The sequence below is a fragment of the Hemitrygon akajei genome, chromosome 6 (genome assembly GCF_048418815.1).
Source record: "Hemitrygon akajei chromosome 6, sHemAka1.3, whole genome shotgun sequence".
Lineage (NCBI taxonomy): Eukaryota > Metazoa > Chordata > Chondrichthyes > Myliobatiformes > Dasyatidae > Hemitrygon > Hemitrygon akajei.
In genome coordinates, this window is record NC_133129.1 from 130763508 (window position 1) to 130781732 (window position 18225).

An 18225-nucleotide genomic window follows, 5' to 3' on the forward strand; every position below is an offset into this window, starting at 1 on the left:
TGTTTTGCAGATACAGGTGTGAGTGAAAACCCTATCCACTTTCTCATTGACCAGGTCAGTACATACCCTTTGGCCAATGACACTCAGATCAAATTGGCTTAGACGTTCATTTACCTCAGGCCAAGTTTTTTAAAGGGGAACTCAGTTTTACCGAAGTCACACACATGTACAACACATGATAAACTCTACACACTGATGCACAGAAACCTCAGGGGAAACAGTGCCTGATAATCAACACACAACACGTGACTGATTCATATTCATGAGTTTTCAGTTTGCAGTCACAGTGGGCTTCAGGCACCAGAATAGGTGCTCCACGTGGCAAACAGAACGTGTGTGTGTGTGTGTGTGTGTGTGTGTGTGTGTGTGTGTGTGTGTGTGTGTGTGTGTGTGTGTGTGTGTCTGTTTATGTGCACATGTTTGGTTTTGTGTGTGTGTGTGGGTATTTGTGCTTATGTTTGTATGTACTTGTGCTTTTGTGTACATACTTGTTCTTGTATGCATGCAGTGTTCCCTCAAAGCTGTGCAGGTGCACGGCCACCTAGGAACTGAAATGTTCCGATGCACATAGCCTTTGTTGCCACACAGCTGGAATTTTCTTTTATATAATTTTAGTATAATTTTGATATTATATTAATATAGTTTGAAATCTTTGTTCATATAATTGTTAAATACTCAAAAATTAATTATTTGTTAATGAATATAATCAATTAATTTTCTAAATAATATATGTACCTCAACCTTTACTTTGCAAAATCTTTACACTGGCAGCGTTTCAAGTTACAACACGGTTACAAATTGCAACAATAAACACAGAATGGAAGCCCACTGAATGCTGATACCTTATAAGCTTAAAACATTAAAGATCTTTTTTGTTGTACTTTATTTCATTACATCCTTCAATTGATAAATAAATTAAAAAGTATGTGATTTTTTATTGATTTTTTATGCATTTCTACAATTACTACAGCAAAAAACTCAACAGCAAAATGAAGATTAATACAGTACAAGATAAACATTCAATAATATAATTCAAAACAATGATGAAAAAGCACCCAAAATAAAATCATGTGAAGTTATTATCCTCCCCCCCCCCACAGAAAAGAACTCCAGGCCAACCATTGCAAGATGTAAAAAATATGAATCGGAGCATTCAGTCCCCCAAAACTATAAATGAAAATAAAAACAAAGAATAATAATGCCTACTACCAAAGAAAGAAAAAAAAGCTGACGGTAAGGGATTAAAAAAATAGACTTAATCTAAAGAGGAATTATGAAAATATTCAAGAAAAGGTCCCCACACCTTATGAAACTTTATGTCCAAGTTGAGAAGTGAGTAGTGAATTTTTTCAAGGTCTAAACAGGACATAATATCATTAAGCCATTGAGCAGGGGTGGATGGGGCAATATCTCTCCACCTAAGAAGAATTAAGCGTCTAGCCAAAAGAGAAGCAAAAGATAATGTTTGACATTTAGTCAGACTCAAATGTATATCTGCCTCACCCAAGGTACCAAAAAGAGCAATCAGAGGATTAGGTTCGAAGTGACAATTGGGATAAGGTTAAGAAAACTTCTCTCCAAAATTTCTCTAGACCAGAGCAGGCCCAGTACATATGGATAAGATAAGCCTCGCCACCTTTACACTTATCACAAACAGGACTAATGTCAGGGTAAAATCAGGACAATTTAGATTTGGACATGTGAGCCCTATGTACAACCATAAACTGTAAAAGACAGTGGTGAGCACAAAGAGAGGCTGAATTAACTGACTTGAGAATTGAGTCCCAAAACGCATCAGATAAAGAAACATTTAAGTCATGCTCCCAAGCCGTTCTAATTTTATCTAAGGGGACACGCCATAGGGTCACTAATTTATCACGAATAAAAGTTATTAAGCCTTTGCCCATTGGATTAATAGAAAGAAACAGGTCCACAACATTTGTTGTATGTGATTTTTCAGTTTTCATTCTAAATATTGATAGTTTGCATATTATAAAAAACATTTCAAGTGCTGCACAGTTTTCAGGCAGTGTAAAATATTCCTGCTCAGATCAATGGTTGGTCGTCATAACTGTAAAAAAAATTGGAGGGATCACTGTATGTGGGTGACCTTTTGTGTGTTAATTAGATAAAAATACAACTTCAAATAAGACTTGAAAAGAATACTGACAAATAAGACTTTACTTTGTAATAGTTCCTGTCAATACCACAAAGCTTTCAAGTCACCCGACAGCTGGCGAACCAATTATGGTCGTGCTCTTTGTGCTGGGAGGGAGTTCAGTTGATCTCCCAGTGAAAGATGGCACCCAGGTCCAAGCTAGAAGAAATCAAACAGTTTAAGATAGGCTATGGGTGCTATTTATCATGATCACGTTGCTGCTTATTACTCTGCATAAACTGGCGCCACTCTTCCTGGCATTATAATAGTGACCACATTTCTAAAGTACTTCAGACATTGTGAAAAACTTTAGGTCATCTTGAGGTTGTGTTAAGGGCTGTATGACTTTCACTTCAGCAGTTGGCACTAACCAACTCCTGTTCCAAAGTGGTCTTCTTTAGAAAACAGATTAATGGCTCTGTGTCAACATAACCTTCTCAGATGTCAGCTTACAGCTGTGCTTTTTTTTGTTAAATAATTGTGATGGACAGGTATAGCCTCCAGTGCCACCAAGTGTACCAGAAGTACCGGTATTAATTGCCATTCAATTTTTTATTACACCTCCATTTCAGAGCCCGCACTGTAATGCAAATGTACACTGATAGCAACATTATGAGGAGAGGCTTCAAGTGATCTAAGAAGCAACTTAAACACGTGTTGTTGAGAACAATAGGATATTCGTACACTGAGTCTTTCAGGTTGCATGTCAGTGTCCACAGACTATATCAGTCACTGTCAAACTCTCGTAGGTCTGGAGGTTCTGCCAGGCTAGGAAAGATACTTTAGGTCCCTTAGGATGCTTACATGTTCCTACTCTAAAACTCTGTTGGTAAAAAGGCTCAAGATATTATGCTTAGCACAACAAAGATTGCAAAGAAAGCCTCACCTCTCTTTGATCCAGCATGGGGGAGCTAGCAGAGGAACTCCAATGGTTCAGGTGCTGTGACTGAGGGCCACAGGCCAGGGGTTACAGGCACTTGTTGTTAAGGAGGGAGGCCTGGAAGCTGGAAAACATGCCAGGCTACATGAAGGTGGTGATGGTGGAGAGTCAGATCAGAATCTTGGCAGTACATTGGGATGGAGTGCAGGGGATGAGGGTAATTTAAAGTGGATCCAGCTGCTGATGAATCCAAGCAGGCCTCACTTTCACATGACTACAGCAGATGAATTGCCTGTCACTAGACACCACGGCATTTGCCCATGCACCAGAGGACCTGGTAACAAATTCATGGAAACTGCATTAAGCGTCTGATCATTTTCTGTCATTACTTTATTGGCTAAAATCTCTTGCTCGACATATGCACCAAGATGCATGATAACATTATTGGAGCTTGCACTTTTTGAAGCCTGCCTAAATGTAAGAACGGAAGGGCCTCATCTAATTTGCTGTTAGTGCCAATGTTGTAAATCAGTCTAACAATGAAAACAGAACACATTACCTTTCACTCATTGCCAAGCTCGCTCTACTGTAAAGATCGCCTTTGACTTCAACACACTAGGCTCCAGCCTATCAAGGATATGAATTACTTAGCCACAAACTAGAACGTAGATCAACACATTGATCCTGCTACATAAATGTTATCGAACTAAACAAATATGTAAGCAGTTCAACTTCCTTTATTTTGCATGAGATAAGATTCTGACAAGCAGTAAGAACTCTGACAAAGTAAGCTTTGAGAAGCAGTGAGCTTTTTAGTCTGGTGCAAAGTGATGTGTGGAAGTTTGAAGAAAGCTGACATTGCTAAAATAACAATGCCATTTTCTATGTAATTAACAAGCTACCATAATGTTGTATATATGAGCATAAAATAATCATAAACCATAAATATGACCTGTAAATCTATAAACCATGGCTATGATTTTCTGATCTTTTCAAAATAAAAGGCATCAGACAAATTAACTAGGTTTTATTCAAATGCATTATTTTTATATGGGTGCGGGACAGTAGAAATATTCTCTACTAATGTTCGACAGTAGGATTATTCTTGCCTTGTCTATCATTCTGCACAGACAAGGGTGTTTCTGGATAGGAGCATATGCCAGAGGACAGGGAGGGAACAAGTGGTATTGGTATGAGGAGGGAAAGGTCTGGGCAAAGATTCTGTGATTATAATGGTCGGAAAATCTGTGTTGGCTCACCAGCATTTTACTTAAGCAGGCTACAAAAAATCTCTATAGATGTGTAGTTGAGAGTGCATTGACTGGCTGTGTCACAGCCTGGTATGGAAACATTAATGCCTTTGAACAGAAAATCCTACAAAAGGTAGTGGATTACATCACGGGTAAAGCCCTCCCTACCATTAAGCACAACTGCATGAAACTCTACCACCTGAAAGCAGCATCCATCATCAAGGATCCCCACCACCCAGGTCATGCTCTCCTCTCACTGCTGCCATCAGGTAGAAGGTACAAGAGCCTCAGGACTCGCACCACCAGGTTCAAGAACAGTTACTACCTCTCAACCACCAGGCTCTTGAACAGAAGGGGATAACTACACTCTCTTGCTCATCCATTGAGATGCTCCCACAGTTAATGATCTCACTTTAAGGAGTCTTATCTTGTTATCTCATGTTCTCCTTATTAATTGCTATTTATTTATATTTGCATTTGGACAGTTTGTTGGCTTCTGCACTCCGGTAAATTTTTTATTGACCCTGTTATAGTTACTATTCTTTAGATTTGCTGAGTATGCCCACAGGAAAATGAATCTCAGGGTTGTATATGGTGACATATTTGATTTTGATAATAAAACTTACTTTGCACTTTGAACTTTTGAAACTTATCACGATAAATTACAGCTGGATTCAATCCTGACGTCTGGTGCTGAATGTGTGCAGTCTGTGTGTTCTCCCAAGATTACATAGTTAGATTCCTGCCACATCCCAAAGCGTGAAATTTGATAGGTTAATTTGGCAAGTGTAATTTCTGAGTCCCCTACTTTATGAGGAGGCTGAAGAGACCTGGGTTACGCATACCAATACTCCCAGCCTTCTACAGATGCACAGTACAGAGCACCCTACTTGTCCAGCACAAGAGTGTGGGCTGAAGGGCCAGTTCCTGTGCTGTACCATTCTATGTTCTATCCTAACGTGCTGCATCACCATATGGTACAGAAACTGCGCTACTGCAGACAGGAGGGCTCTACAATGAGTAGTCAAACCTGCCCATTGCATCACTGACACTAGCCTACCTGCCATTGAGGACATATCAGAATCAGAATCAAACTTTAATCGCCAAGTACCTATGCACATACAAGGAATTTACTTCTGGCAGATGTTGTCTCTCTGCTCATAACAATAATAATGATAAATATAAATGAAAATATAGATTATACATACAGGTAGTGCAATTCAAGTAATAGTTAGCCGGCAGTTAACCGGCAGTTAACTGTTCAGCAAAGTGACCGCAGTAGGGAAAAAACTTCTCCAGTGCCTATTAGTCTTAGTCTGGAGGGATCTGAAGCGCCTACCAGACGGAAGCAGATCAAACAGTCCGTGCGCAGGATGGGAGGAGTCCTTTATGATGTTCCCCGCCCTCTTCTTCAACCTGGAAGAGTACAGGTCCACAATAGAGGGCAGGGAGGCTCCAATGATGCACTCGGCAGTCCTCACTGTGTGCTGTAGTCTGGTTCTATCCTGCTTGGTGGCGGCTCCAAACCACACAATGATGGAGGTGCACAGGACAGACTCAATGACTGCAGTGTAGAACTGCAGCAGCAATTCCTGAGGCAGACCGTATTTCCTCAAGAGCCACAGGAAATACATCCGCTGCTGGGCCTTCTTCAGGATGGAGCTGATGTTCTGCTCCCACTTCAGATCCTGAGAGATGGTGGTTCCCAGGAACCTGAAGTTCTCCACGGTGGACACAGGACTGCTGAGGACTGTGAGGGGAGACATAGCGGGGCGATGTCTCCTGAAATCCATTATCATCTCCTTTGTCTTGAAAGGGTTATATACAGAAAGGTGCCAGAGAAAGGCCAGAAATTTCATGAAGGATTCCACCCACCCTGTTCATGTACTGTTTGTTCCACTCCCATCAGGGAGGAGGCTATGTAGCATCCACGCAGGACTTCTGAACCTGAAAACAGTTAATTCCTCCAATCAGTAAGACTGATCAGCAGCTCCACCCACTAACCCACCCACATTTATTAGTATTTCCTGTCAGAATTTTACCTTATGTGCATACATTCCAGTACCTAATCTCATTTTATGTACATACAATTAATGTATGTATATAAGCTATCTTGTGTATTTACATTTATATTTATTGTATTTCTTATTATTGTGTTCTTTATCTTATTGTGTTTTGTTGTTGTGCTGCATTGAATTCAATTTTTTTCATTCTCCTTTACACTTATGTACTGAAAACGACATTAAACTACCTTGAATCTTGAATAAGTGAGTGGTAGAATGAGAATACAGGGAGAATGAAGAATGGAATTAGTGTAGGTTTAGTGTAAAAATGGGTGGTGGATGCTCGAAATAGGATAAGGGTCAGAAAGAGAACTTTTCACACATTGGCCTTCATAAATCAAAGTATTGTGTGCAGGAGTTGGGACGTTATGTTGAAGTTATATAAGACATAGGTGAGGTCTAATTTGGAGTATTTTGTGCAGTTCTGGTCACCGAGCTACAGGAAAGATATCAATGATGGTTCAATTTTGAAGCACCTAGCAGACCGAGACAGTGCACAGACAGCACTATTAGGCACCCTGCAGCAGTCCAGGGTACATTAGTGGAAGTCTTTACCATGATCTGCCCCATGCCTGCAGTTAATCTGGTCAGGAAATCATATTAAAGAGCTGAAGATAGCTCTTTGAGTCGTCCATCCATCCATCACTGCAAGTTAAATATGGCTGACTGTCCAAAAGTAAAGGCACTGTTGTGTTTCCCGACCCTATAGTGGTGATAGTCCACACTCTTGTATGTCAGAAAGGGAGACCTTCTGCAGTTCGTGCAGTAGTCTGGGTTCAGGGCCAGGTGCACCAGATATGCAGTCTAACACCTGAATGTTCAGGAAGCCTGCAGTTCTGGCAAGTGAGTATGCCCGTGACTCCTGCTCACATGAATGATGAGATTTCCTCGGTGTGAATGGAGAGCACCTGTGGTATCTCCACTTGTCACGGTGTACAGCAAACTATATATTGTACCCTGTCACCTGCTACTGCCCAGAACAATCATGAAACTATATTAAAGAGTGAGGGTGCACTCTCAGAAAGCACATGACGGTGCTCTGACTACAGAACATGACAGCTGGCTGTCAACACTGATTAAGAAACTTAGCCTAAAGCCAAAGTTCCTCAGAAAGCTCGAAACAGGAGTTCCTGCAACACCCATGGGTGGGGTATATTGTGCCTCTATCCGTTTTCTTCTAACTTCTCTGCCTTTGGACAACTTTTAGTGCCTGCATATGCAGTGTTGTAAAACAACTTTCAGATTCTGTTCACCCAGAACAAGAGGATGTTTTCCAAAAGCTGGCCGAAGGCCTGAGCTGGAAAGTGACTGGATGTCTAAATGACTCACTAGCGGATATGCAAGGGACTAATCCTGTCAAATAGAACAGGAGCAGGGTGTGTTTCTGCTGTTACGTCTAGATTTCCGGCACAAAATCTAAAGAGAGTGCCAATTATATATTGCTGAGTCTATTTCACAGTCAGAGGGGATCTTATAGATACATTGAGAATTAATAGATAAGATAGAGGCAGGAAAGTTGTTTCTACTGGTAAGCGAGACTAGAATTAAGGGAAATAGATTTGGGGGAATAGAGTTAGGATGGAGATGAAGAGAGATTGCTTTGGTCAGAGAGTAGTGAATCTGTGGAATTCTCTGCCCAGGGAAGGAGTAGAGGCTACCTCATTAAATATATTTAAGACACAGTTAGATAACATTTTTCATAGCAGGGGAATTAAGGGTTATGGGGAAAAGGCAGCCAGGTGGAGCTGAGTCCACCGGCAGATCAGCCATGATCTTACTAAATCGCAGAGATCTTTTTACAACCCTTATCTTCTTGTGACTACCCTGACCACCCAGCACCCATTTTTACACTGAACCTACACAAATTCCATTAGCAGGCATGTTCAACATGCCAACTGACTTACTCCTGCCCCTATTCCTTATGTTCTTATGTTGAGTTAACAATTGGGTTCAGGGTTTAAATGTGGCATCAGCCATGCACAAACTATGTGCAAGCACCCAGTAGAATATTTTGAGCTAAGTTGCATCACTACAATTGCATAGTTTGTGCTTGTAATTTATGTTCAGTTTTACAGTCAAAACCAATGGCTTTGTGCTTTTAAACACGCATTGTGCGATAGTATTTCAATACCAGCATGTCCAGCTAAACTTGAATTCCACAGCAAAGATTATGTACTCAAGTACGACAGGGCACTCAGAGACTTCAAAAGGGAAACAGCCTGCACCGATGGAGTCTGGAAGCACAGGTGCTCTCACTTGATGGAAATAATGTGATAAACCATATCCATCAGCGAAAGAGGATGAGGTGCAGGAACAGGAGGAAGCTGTGCCACTGTTGACGCGAGAAAGTTCAGATGCTGGAATCTGGAGTGAAAAAGAAACAAACTACTGGAGAAACTCAGTGGGGCAGAGACAAGCTGTGGAGGCAGAGGGGCGAGTAACATTTTGACCTGGGACCCTGGATCGTAGGGTCCCGTCCCAAAACATCAACGATCCCTTTGCTTTCGCAAATGTCGGTTGACCTGTTGAGCTCCTTCAGCCAATGTGCAAGTGAATGATGAGCTTACAGTTCTAATGGTTGAGTTTTGTCATCTCAAACCCAATATATCCAATTTCTTTGAAATGTATTTCTGCCTGGATACCTCCTTATAAGACATATCAATTCTTTCATGTCATCATCAGAAACACATCTACAGTTACCCATCACAACGCTTCATTGTGCTCCCATGGAAAGGAGACTAGGGTAAAAATGGTACCTTGTGGTGGTTCTTATTTCAAGCCACTCTTCTCTTCGAGTACAGCTTTCTTGCTGGGAGCACAGATCTATTGAAATGCCCCAGCAGGAATGTTTGAAGTTCAAATTCCCTATCATTAAACTTTGCTGGCTGAAAAGAGAATCACTACAGTTTGTAAAGGCCCCTGCACCTGTTGCAGTATTTGTACAAATCCATTCACTAATATTTAATCACTTTTGATAAATTTGTTTATGTCACATATTGGAATTCCATATTAAAGTGCCACGCTAAACAAATGGATTATTATCCTAGTGCCTAATAAATCTATTAATAGTTAAACCAAATAAAACACACAAGTCATTAAGTGTAACATGATAAACCTGGAAGCAGAGGTCTACCCAAAAACGTTCTTAATATTCATAAATCAAATGGGAAAAAATATTTTATATTTTAGGAAAAAAGTATAGGGATGAGTCCAACATTTTGAAGGAAAGACCTACTTCATGTATAAGAGAAGACCTAGCAAAATGTTTATATTTCAAGATACACTTTCTGCTTTCTTGCTGTTTATCAGTGGGGAAAACAAGACCATATTAGACCATAAGGCATAGGAGTAGAATTTGGCTAGTTGACCCATTGAGAATGCTAGCCATTTGGTCATGGCTAATTTATTATCCTTCTCAGCCCCATTCTCCTGCCTTCTCCCCATAACCTTAGACATCCTTACGGATCCAGAACCTATCAACTTCTGCATTAAGTATACCCAATGACTTGGTCTCCACAACTGTCTGTAGCAATGAGTTTCACAGCACTCTCTGCCTAAAGAAATTCCTCCTCATGTCTGTTCTAAAATAATGTCATTCTATTCTCAGCCTGTACTCTCTGGTCCTAGACTTTCCTACTATTGGAAACATCCTCTCCATGGTCATTCTATGTAGGCCTTACAATATTCAGTACATTTCAATGAGATCCCCCTCATTCTTCTTATTTCCAGTGAGTACAGGTCCAGAGCTATTAAATGTTGTTCATACATTAACCCTTTAATTCTTGATAGCATTCTTTTAAACCTCCTCTGGCTCCTTTCCAAAGCCAGCACATCCTTTCATAGATATGGGACCTGAAACTACTCACAAAATGTTTCACATTTGAATGCTCACTGGTCCATTCTCCTCGGTTCTCTCATGGTCACATCACAGTGTATAAGTCCTTCTATTCATCCCCAGGACTACTTCAGCATCCCCCCCCCCCCCCCCCGGCTCTGAAGAACACAACTTTAGCAACGTGACATGTTACAGAGTTAATGTTATTGAACCCGTGACACCTCCAAGTATAATTATCCATCATGTTAAACAAAGAAAGTCATTAGACTCTGGCAGAAATCCTGAGCCCATGAGTCTGATCCAGACTTGAACTTGAAATACCACTTTCTGAACTATTTCATTGCCAGACTTCTCCTTTATGGTCATCTTTTAAAGTGGATCTAAATATTTCAGATAAAGTGGTTCAGTAAAAAAACCATTAAAAGAGAGATTAGCTGAAGAGATAAAAGGGGAACTTCTGCACTCTATGCTTTAAGTAGAGATGAACGCCAGACATGGATGGGTTTGAAATCCCAACAAACCATTGAATCACATTATGAAGTGGGCTGAAAAGTGATTTTCAGTATTAGACCAGAAATTAACTCAGTAGGGTTCTGAAAATAGTGTTTCTTTCTTGCATAGATTCAAAATTAGGATCTATAATCTTATCATATGAATTCTTAACGAGCTCATGTTGAAATTTCTCCCCCATTATTTGATGGAGGTGTTAATGTGAATGTTTAAATTACAGAAATGAATTCAGTATATTCATTTCACAGCCTTTCCTTGAGTAATTTCCACTCTATAGTTTCAAATCAGACACAGCTGCCTGCACCCTGCATTTTGTTTCCAAATTCTTTGCCATCAATATCAACTCAATTTAAAGTAGTAAAGAAAGATCAAAAATAGAAAATACCCAATCCATAACAACTAATTATTTTTACAAAGGCAGAATATTTATTCAGTCGCAGTGCTCAGCACGACCTCTGTTTGAATTGGACTATTACTGTGATAACAGTTTCTGTACACGAGCCTATTTCAGCCACAGCAGCTTACAATAGCCATGTCATAAACTGCACAAATACTCGACTGCTGTTATCAAGTCAAATATAAAGTGAACTAAAGCTATGATGGTGCCGCTTTCTCTTTTTAATAAGCAAAAGGAAAGGAAGGTAAAAAATTGAAGTTGAGTTATAGTGTGCCAAGTTTACCAGCACACATCAAATCTACGAGCTGTAATTCCGCTCCAATGGTGACTAGATCAATCACAGCTGATGTGCTGTTGTAATTTGCATATTGCAAAACAAATGAAAGAAAATTACCTATATTAGTGATGCAAGATTTGCTGTAAATGGTGCATGTTAGTTATGTTGTGAGTTGGAAGCAACAACTCACACTCTTATATTTGCACGTTCTTGTCTTTGAGTTCAAGTTTTATTTCTGAGTCCTGGGTACCTACCTACTTCAGACTTACTTTCCACAAGAGCTTTGAGAAATTTTGGTAATACTAGTGTCACTGTGCATTGGGCCAAAGTCAGCCTATCTGTTCTCTTCGGTGAATGTACAAGCCCATTCCTCACCACTTCAGAGAACTTGGTGCTTAGAAATTTGGCGATGCATGTTAAATCTGAAGTGGGTGGTGCACCTTGCACCTGCAAAATTCCATTGTACACTCGGATATTGGATGGAACTAAAGAAGATTCTCATGTTTAACAAATTCAAAAGCCTTAGACAACTGGAATGGAGGAAATGCCATATTTGTTTGCTGATAACACCTTGGTCATTGGTTGAATCAAAGGTGGTAATGAATCAGCATACAGGAGAGAGATTGAAAATCTAGTTGATTGGTGCCACAACAACAACTTCTTACTCAATGCCAGCAAGACAAAGAAGCTGATTATGGACTACAGGAGAAGGAAAGCAGAGGTCCATGAGTCAGTCCTCCTTGGGGGATCAGAGATGGGAATGATAGCAACTTTAAATTCCTCAGCGTTATCATTTCAGAGGAACTGTATTGGGCCTAGCACGTAAGTGCGATTATGCAAGCCAGCAGCTCTACTTCTTTAGAAGTTGCGAAGATTCAGCATGACATCTAAAACTTTGAGAAATGTGGTGGAGAGTATTCTGATGGGCCACATCATAGCCTGCTATGAAAATAACCATGCCCTTGAATGGAAAAACCGGAAAAAAGCAGTGGATATGGCAAAGTCCATCATGGGTCAAGCCCTCTCCACCACTGAGCACACTGGCACAGAGCACTGTTGCATAAAAGCAGCATCAATTATCAGGGACGCCCACCACCCAGATCACGTTCTCTGCTCACCACTGCCAGGAGGAAGGTAGTGGAGGCTCAGGACTCACACCACCAGGTTCAGGAACAGTTATTACCCCTCAATCATCAGGCTTTTGAACCAGAGTGGATAACTTCACTCACCCCATCACTGAACTATTCACAGAACCTGTGGACTCACTTTCAAGGACTCTTCACCTCATGCTCTCAATATTTATTGCTTATTTATTTATTATTTTTATTTCACAGTATGTTGTTTTTGTACACTGGTTGTCCGCCTAGTTGATGCAGTCTTTCATTGATTTTGTTATGGTTATTGGATTTGTTGAGTGTGCCTGCAAGAAAATGAATCTCAGGTTTGTACATATATGGCATCATATAGGTACTTCAATAGCAAATTTACTTTGAACTTTGAAGAGCTAATTTCACGCAGTCAGTTTATGTTGCACAGGTCAAGGTAATGGAAATAGATAAGTGACACTGAGCAGAGAGTGGATAGAACATCATCTGGGAGCAGATTCAACTGAGGATGGATCAGGGAATCCGGGCCAAGAAGCGAGTGGTGACAATCAGTTGCTGTGGGTGTGATTTGATGAGATGGGTTTGCTCAGAGGGTCTGATGGAAAGCCACTGTGAGGGATGCAGTCTTCTCTGGAAGCACACCAACATTGACTGTGGTGGTGGGACCTACACAGACAACTTCCATTTGTATGCACTGTCCTAGAGAGATATGACATGGGAACAGTCTTTTTGTCCAACCAAGTCCATGCCAGTCACCAACCATCAATTCACTTTTCTTTTCAAATCTTTATATTATTATTATTATTCCAAAATACACAGGTACATCGAAGTAACAACACTTACAATGCCTCAAAAAATTAACTTAAAAATTGAAAATTTTTGTGAATAAAAAAACCCTACTAAGCAAGAAAAGAGAGAAAAAAAAGAGCCCATTGAGGGCACAACCCCAGAGCCAGGCGTCATATAGAAATCTTCTAAAAATAAACATCAAACCATCAACAAGAAGAAAAAAATATATCAAAACAAAATTTACATTTAGATCGTGGAGGAAATCTATCAGTTAACTGAAATGATAGTAACGAGCAAATGAGCCCCATCTCTTCTCAAAATCAAATAAAGGTTCAAAGGTTCGACTTCTAATTTTCTCCAAACTGAGACACTGCATCACTTGAGAGAACCATTGTGACAAAGTAGGAGCAGATATATCCTTCCATTTTAACAAAATGGCCCTCCAAGCTATCAATGTAACAAACGCAATAACATGTTGGTCATTCACGTTAATCAGTGGATCGTAAGACCATAAGACATAGGAGAAGAATTAGGCCATTTCTTCCCTCAAGACTGCTCCAACATTTTATCATGGCTTATTTATTATTCTCCCCCCCCCCCCACAGCCCCATTCTCTTACCTTCTCTCCATAACTTTTGATACCCTAACTAATCAAGGCCCTATCAACCTCCACTTTAAATATACCCAATGACTTGGCCTCCAAAGCCACTTGTAGCAATGAATTTCACAGATTCAACACCCACAGGCTAAAGAAATTCATCATTATCTCTGTTCTAAAGGGACATCCTTGTATTTTGATGCTGTGCTCTCTGGTCCAGGACTCCCCCACTATAGGAAGCATCCTATCCACATCCACTCAGTCTAGGCCTTTCAATATTTGATAGTTTTCAATGAGATTCCCCCCACTTTATTTTTCTAAACTACAGTAAGTACAGGCTCAGAGCCATGAAATTCTACTAATATGTTAACCCCTTCACTGCAAGATTCATTCTCGTGAACCTCCTGTGGGCCCTGTCCAATGTCAGCATCTCCTTTCTTAGATAAGGAGCCCTGACTTCTCATAGTACTCCAGGCTGTAATCTTACAGTACACACCCTTTTTAGATGTTAAAGCCATGGCTGCAAGAGGCACAGACAGCAGGAGATTAATAATCTTTGAAATTACTAAATTGCTAAATTGGTTTATTATTGTCACATGTAGTGATGTACAGTGAAGAACATGTGTTGCATACTGTCCATACAGATCAATTCATTACACCAGTGTATTGAAATAGTACAAAACAAAAAAATAATAAAATGCAGAATAAAGTGTTCCAGTTACAGAGAAAGTGCAGTGCGCATAGACAATAAGGTGCAAGGTCATAACGAGTTAGATTGCAAGGTCAGGTGTCCCTGCTAATGGGGATCAGAGAAAAACATTGTGAAACACAAGGCTGGAAAAGTTAATCAGCTGGAAAGTTTGAACGCATTGTTGAGTCGATAAAACTATAACATGCCTCATTAGGAGATAAGGTTTTTTCCTGAAGTTTAGGTTAAGCTTTATTGGAAGAGTATAGGAGGCCAAGGACAGACAGACCTGGATGGAAATGGGACACGAGACTGAACTGGCAAATTTTATTGATCTCATAACTTGATTCATCAAGTAGAATATCTGTCACTACCACTCAGCATTTCAACCATGGCGACTGATCTGTCCGCAAACATGTTCCACCTTCCATTCTCCACCAGCACAAGAATATCCATCTTTTTAGAATATGCCTACACCACAAACTGCACCATCAAGTGGTAAATTGGGAGACCTGTATGAATTCTTCTGGTATTGAAACACATGTAAACTTGTAAATGTCATAACAATTAGTTTCCACATTTTTCTAGTGCAAAGTCAGACTTATATCATTGTATGAATCAGACCCTGTTACTGGTACTTAAGCTAACTTAAAACACATTTTTTTTTAAAACGAGCACTCAGTGAGAAATGTTCCGGAAAAGAAAGTGTTAATTCAGGCTTGTTCTTACTGACAGAAGACAACTTGAAGTGGAGTGTGGTCACCAGAAGGTAGTGGCCCCATTTTGTTATCTGTACAAGATGTAAAACCTCAGCCTGAAGACACAGAAAAACAATAAGAAGTATGTAACATTATTCAGTCTGAAATATTTTGCTTAAAGACTCACTACAAGCCCTTTGGTTTCAACACCATGTCATTTTAGTGTGTCATTACTCAATGAGACATTGATGTCTTTTTGAACTTGCCTAACAGGTTATAGTGAGATGCCTGGAGGAACGCTTAGCATTCACAGTCAGTGCTGTCCTGCATGTCCCAATCAGATAGTTGCTGATTAGGATGAGTTTCCAGACAGGAACCTTTGTACAAGAAAACTTCAGCAGGAGGTTAAAAATTTTTACTAGGGTGAAGTTTCTGAACCATTAACAAACAATAATTCAGGGGATCATTTTGGCAATTGTGTGAAATGATGATGGGCCAATGCCATAGGACAAAATAAGTTTACGTTTTTTATATTTTTCCTCTCACTGTGCTGTTTGCTAAATACACATGTATTACTTTTAATAAAGTTAAAGTCAATCTGTAGTCTGATGGCAATTGATAACATGTTGCTACATAAACACAAAGTCATATTACGCATTTCAAGTTGCTGTGTGATTGTTTCAACGACTCACTTATAAGAAATACCTTGCCTACATAACAAATATAATGCAAACTGTGCACTTGGAGACATTGTGATGAATAAGTAGTTGTGAAAGGATATTTTAAAGATTGGAAGAGATACAAAATGCACAAAACTTCAGAGAGTTCTTGAGGTTAGGATCTTGACAGATAAGCCAGAGTAATTCAATCGTTCCACTGTGGCGACCCACTTCCTAGTGCACTCGAACCGGCTCACAAATAGCCAGCGCGCCGGCATAAAGGCCAGTCCCAAAAGGACGCCAGGTCTGCTTCACCAACAAAGGGAAAAGCCCGCGCGGGACTGTGAATACGTGCCCTCTACAGCATCCGCGCCCGGGGAGGGCGGGATCAGGGAGGCTTTAAAGCGAGGCCGCTAAGTTCGAATAAAATCTTTTTTTAACTGCAGTTTACCGACTCCGTGTTGTTATTTCAGCGCTGCGTGTAGCACACCGCTACATTTGGTGACCCCGACAGTCCAAATATCATTTGGGCCGAAGATGACCGACGCCACATCTGTTCATGCGGTTTTGTTGAAACTGCCAAGCTTCTGGGAGCTGCAACCTCAGCTATGGTTCCAGCGAGCAGAAGCCCAGTTCCACATTCGGCAGATAACCTCGGAGGACACACATTACTACTACGTGGTGAGCTCCCTCGACCAGGACACAACGGCCCAGGTTGAGGAGTTCATACAGTCACCCCCAGAAGACAGCAAATACACAGAATTCAAAACCCTGCTCATAAGGACTTTCGGACTCTCACGGCGCGAGCGGGCTGCCCGTTTACTGCACCTGGATGGTTTGCGAGACAGACCTCCATCGGCTTTAATGAATGAGATGTTGGCTCTGGCCGGAGGACACAAGCCCTGCCTCATGTTTGAGCAGGCATTCCTGGAGCAGCTGCCCAAGGACATACGCCTGCTGCTGTCCGACGCAGATTTCAGCGACCCCCGGAAGGTGGCAGCCTGGGCGGACTTGCTGTGGAACGCCAAGAAGGTGAGTGGGGCGTTCATCGCACAGATCAACAGGCCACATTCCCAGCAGCAAACCAGACCAGGCCCGGCCACAGAGCCCACTAACCCCAGAGGCAGGGGTGAGGAGACCAACGAACAATGGAGCTTCTACCACCAGTGGTGGGGCGCAGAAGCCCGCCGCTGTCGCCCGCCCTGCAAGTTCCCGGGAAACACCAGGGCCAGCCGTCGCTGATGGCTACGGTGGCTGGCCATCGGGATAGCCTCCTGTATGTGTGGGACAAGCGGTCAGGACGCCGTTTTTTGGTCGACACCAGTGCTGAGATCAGCGTCTTACCTCCGACGAGTTACGACACCCGCAACAGGGCACCGGGTCCCACCCTGAGGGCCGTGAACGGCAGCACGGTAAGGACCTACGGCACCCGTACGGTCCAGCTACAGTTCGGCTCCAGCCGGTTCACGTGGGACTTCACTCTGGCCGCCGTAGCCCAACCGCTCCTGGGGGCGGATTTTTTGCGGTCTCACAGCCTACTGGTCGACCTGCCCAGGAAGAGACTGGTCCACGCCGAGACCTTTCAGACGTTCTCTCTGGGAGAAGCCCAGTTGCCAGCCCCACACCTCGACTCCATCACGCTGTCCGACAACGACTTCACCAGGGTCCTGGCGGATTTCCCATCAGTTCTGGCACCGTAGTTCACGGCAGCCATGCCCCGACACGGCGTACAGCACCACATTCCAACCCAGGGACCACCCCTCCACGCCCGTGCTCGAAGGCTTCCCCCGGACAAGCTCCGACTGGCGAAGGAGGAGTTCAAGAGGATGGAGGAATTGGGGATCATACGGCGGTCCGACAGCCCATGGGCCTCCCCCCTGCACATGGTGCCCAAAGCAACAGGGGGCTGGAGACCATGCGGCAACTACTGCAGGCTGAACGAGGCTACCACACCGGACCGCTACCCTGTGCCACACATTCAGGACTTTGCAGCAAACCTGCACGGCGCACGGATCTTCTCCAAGGTAGACCTCGTCCGGGGATACCATCAAATCCCGATGCATCCGGACGACGTCCCCAAAACGACACTCATCACCCCTTTCGGCCTTTTCGAGTTCCTCCACATGCCGTTCGGCCTGAAGAATGCCGCACAGACGTTCCAGCGGTTAATGGACACGGTGGGACGTGACCTGGACTTCGCATTCATCTATTTGGACGACATCCTCATAGCCAGCAGCAGTCGTCAGGAGCATCTGTCCCACCTCCGTCAACTCTACGCCCGACTGAGTGAATACGGTCTCACAATCAACCCAGCCAA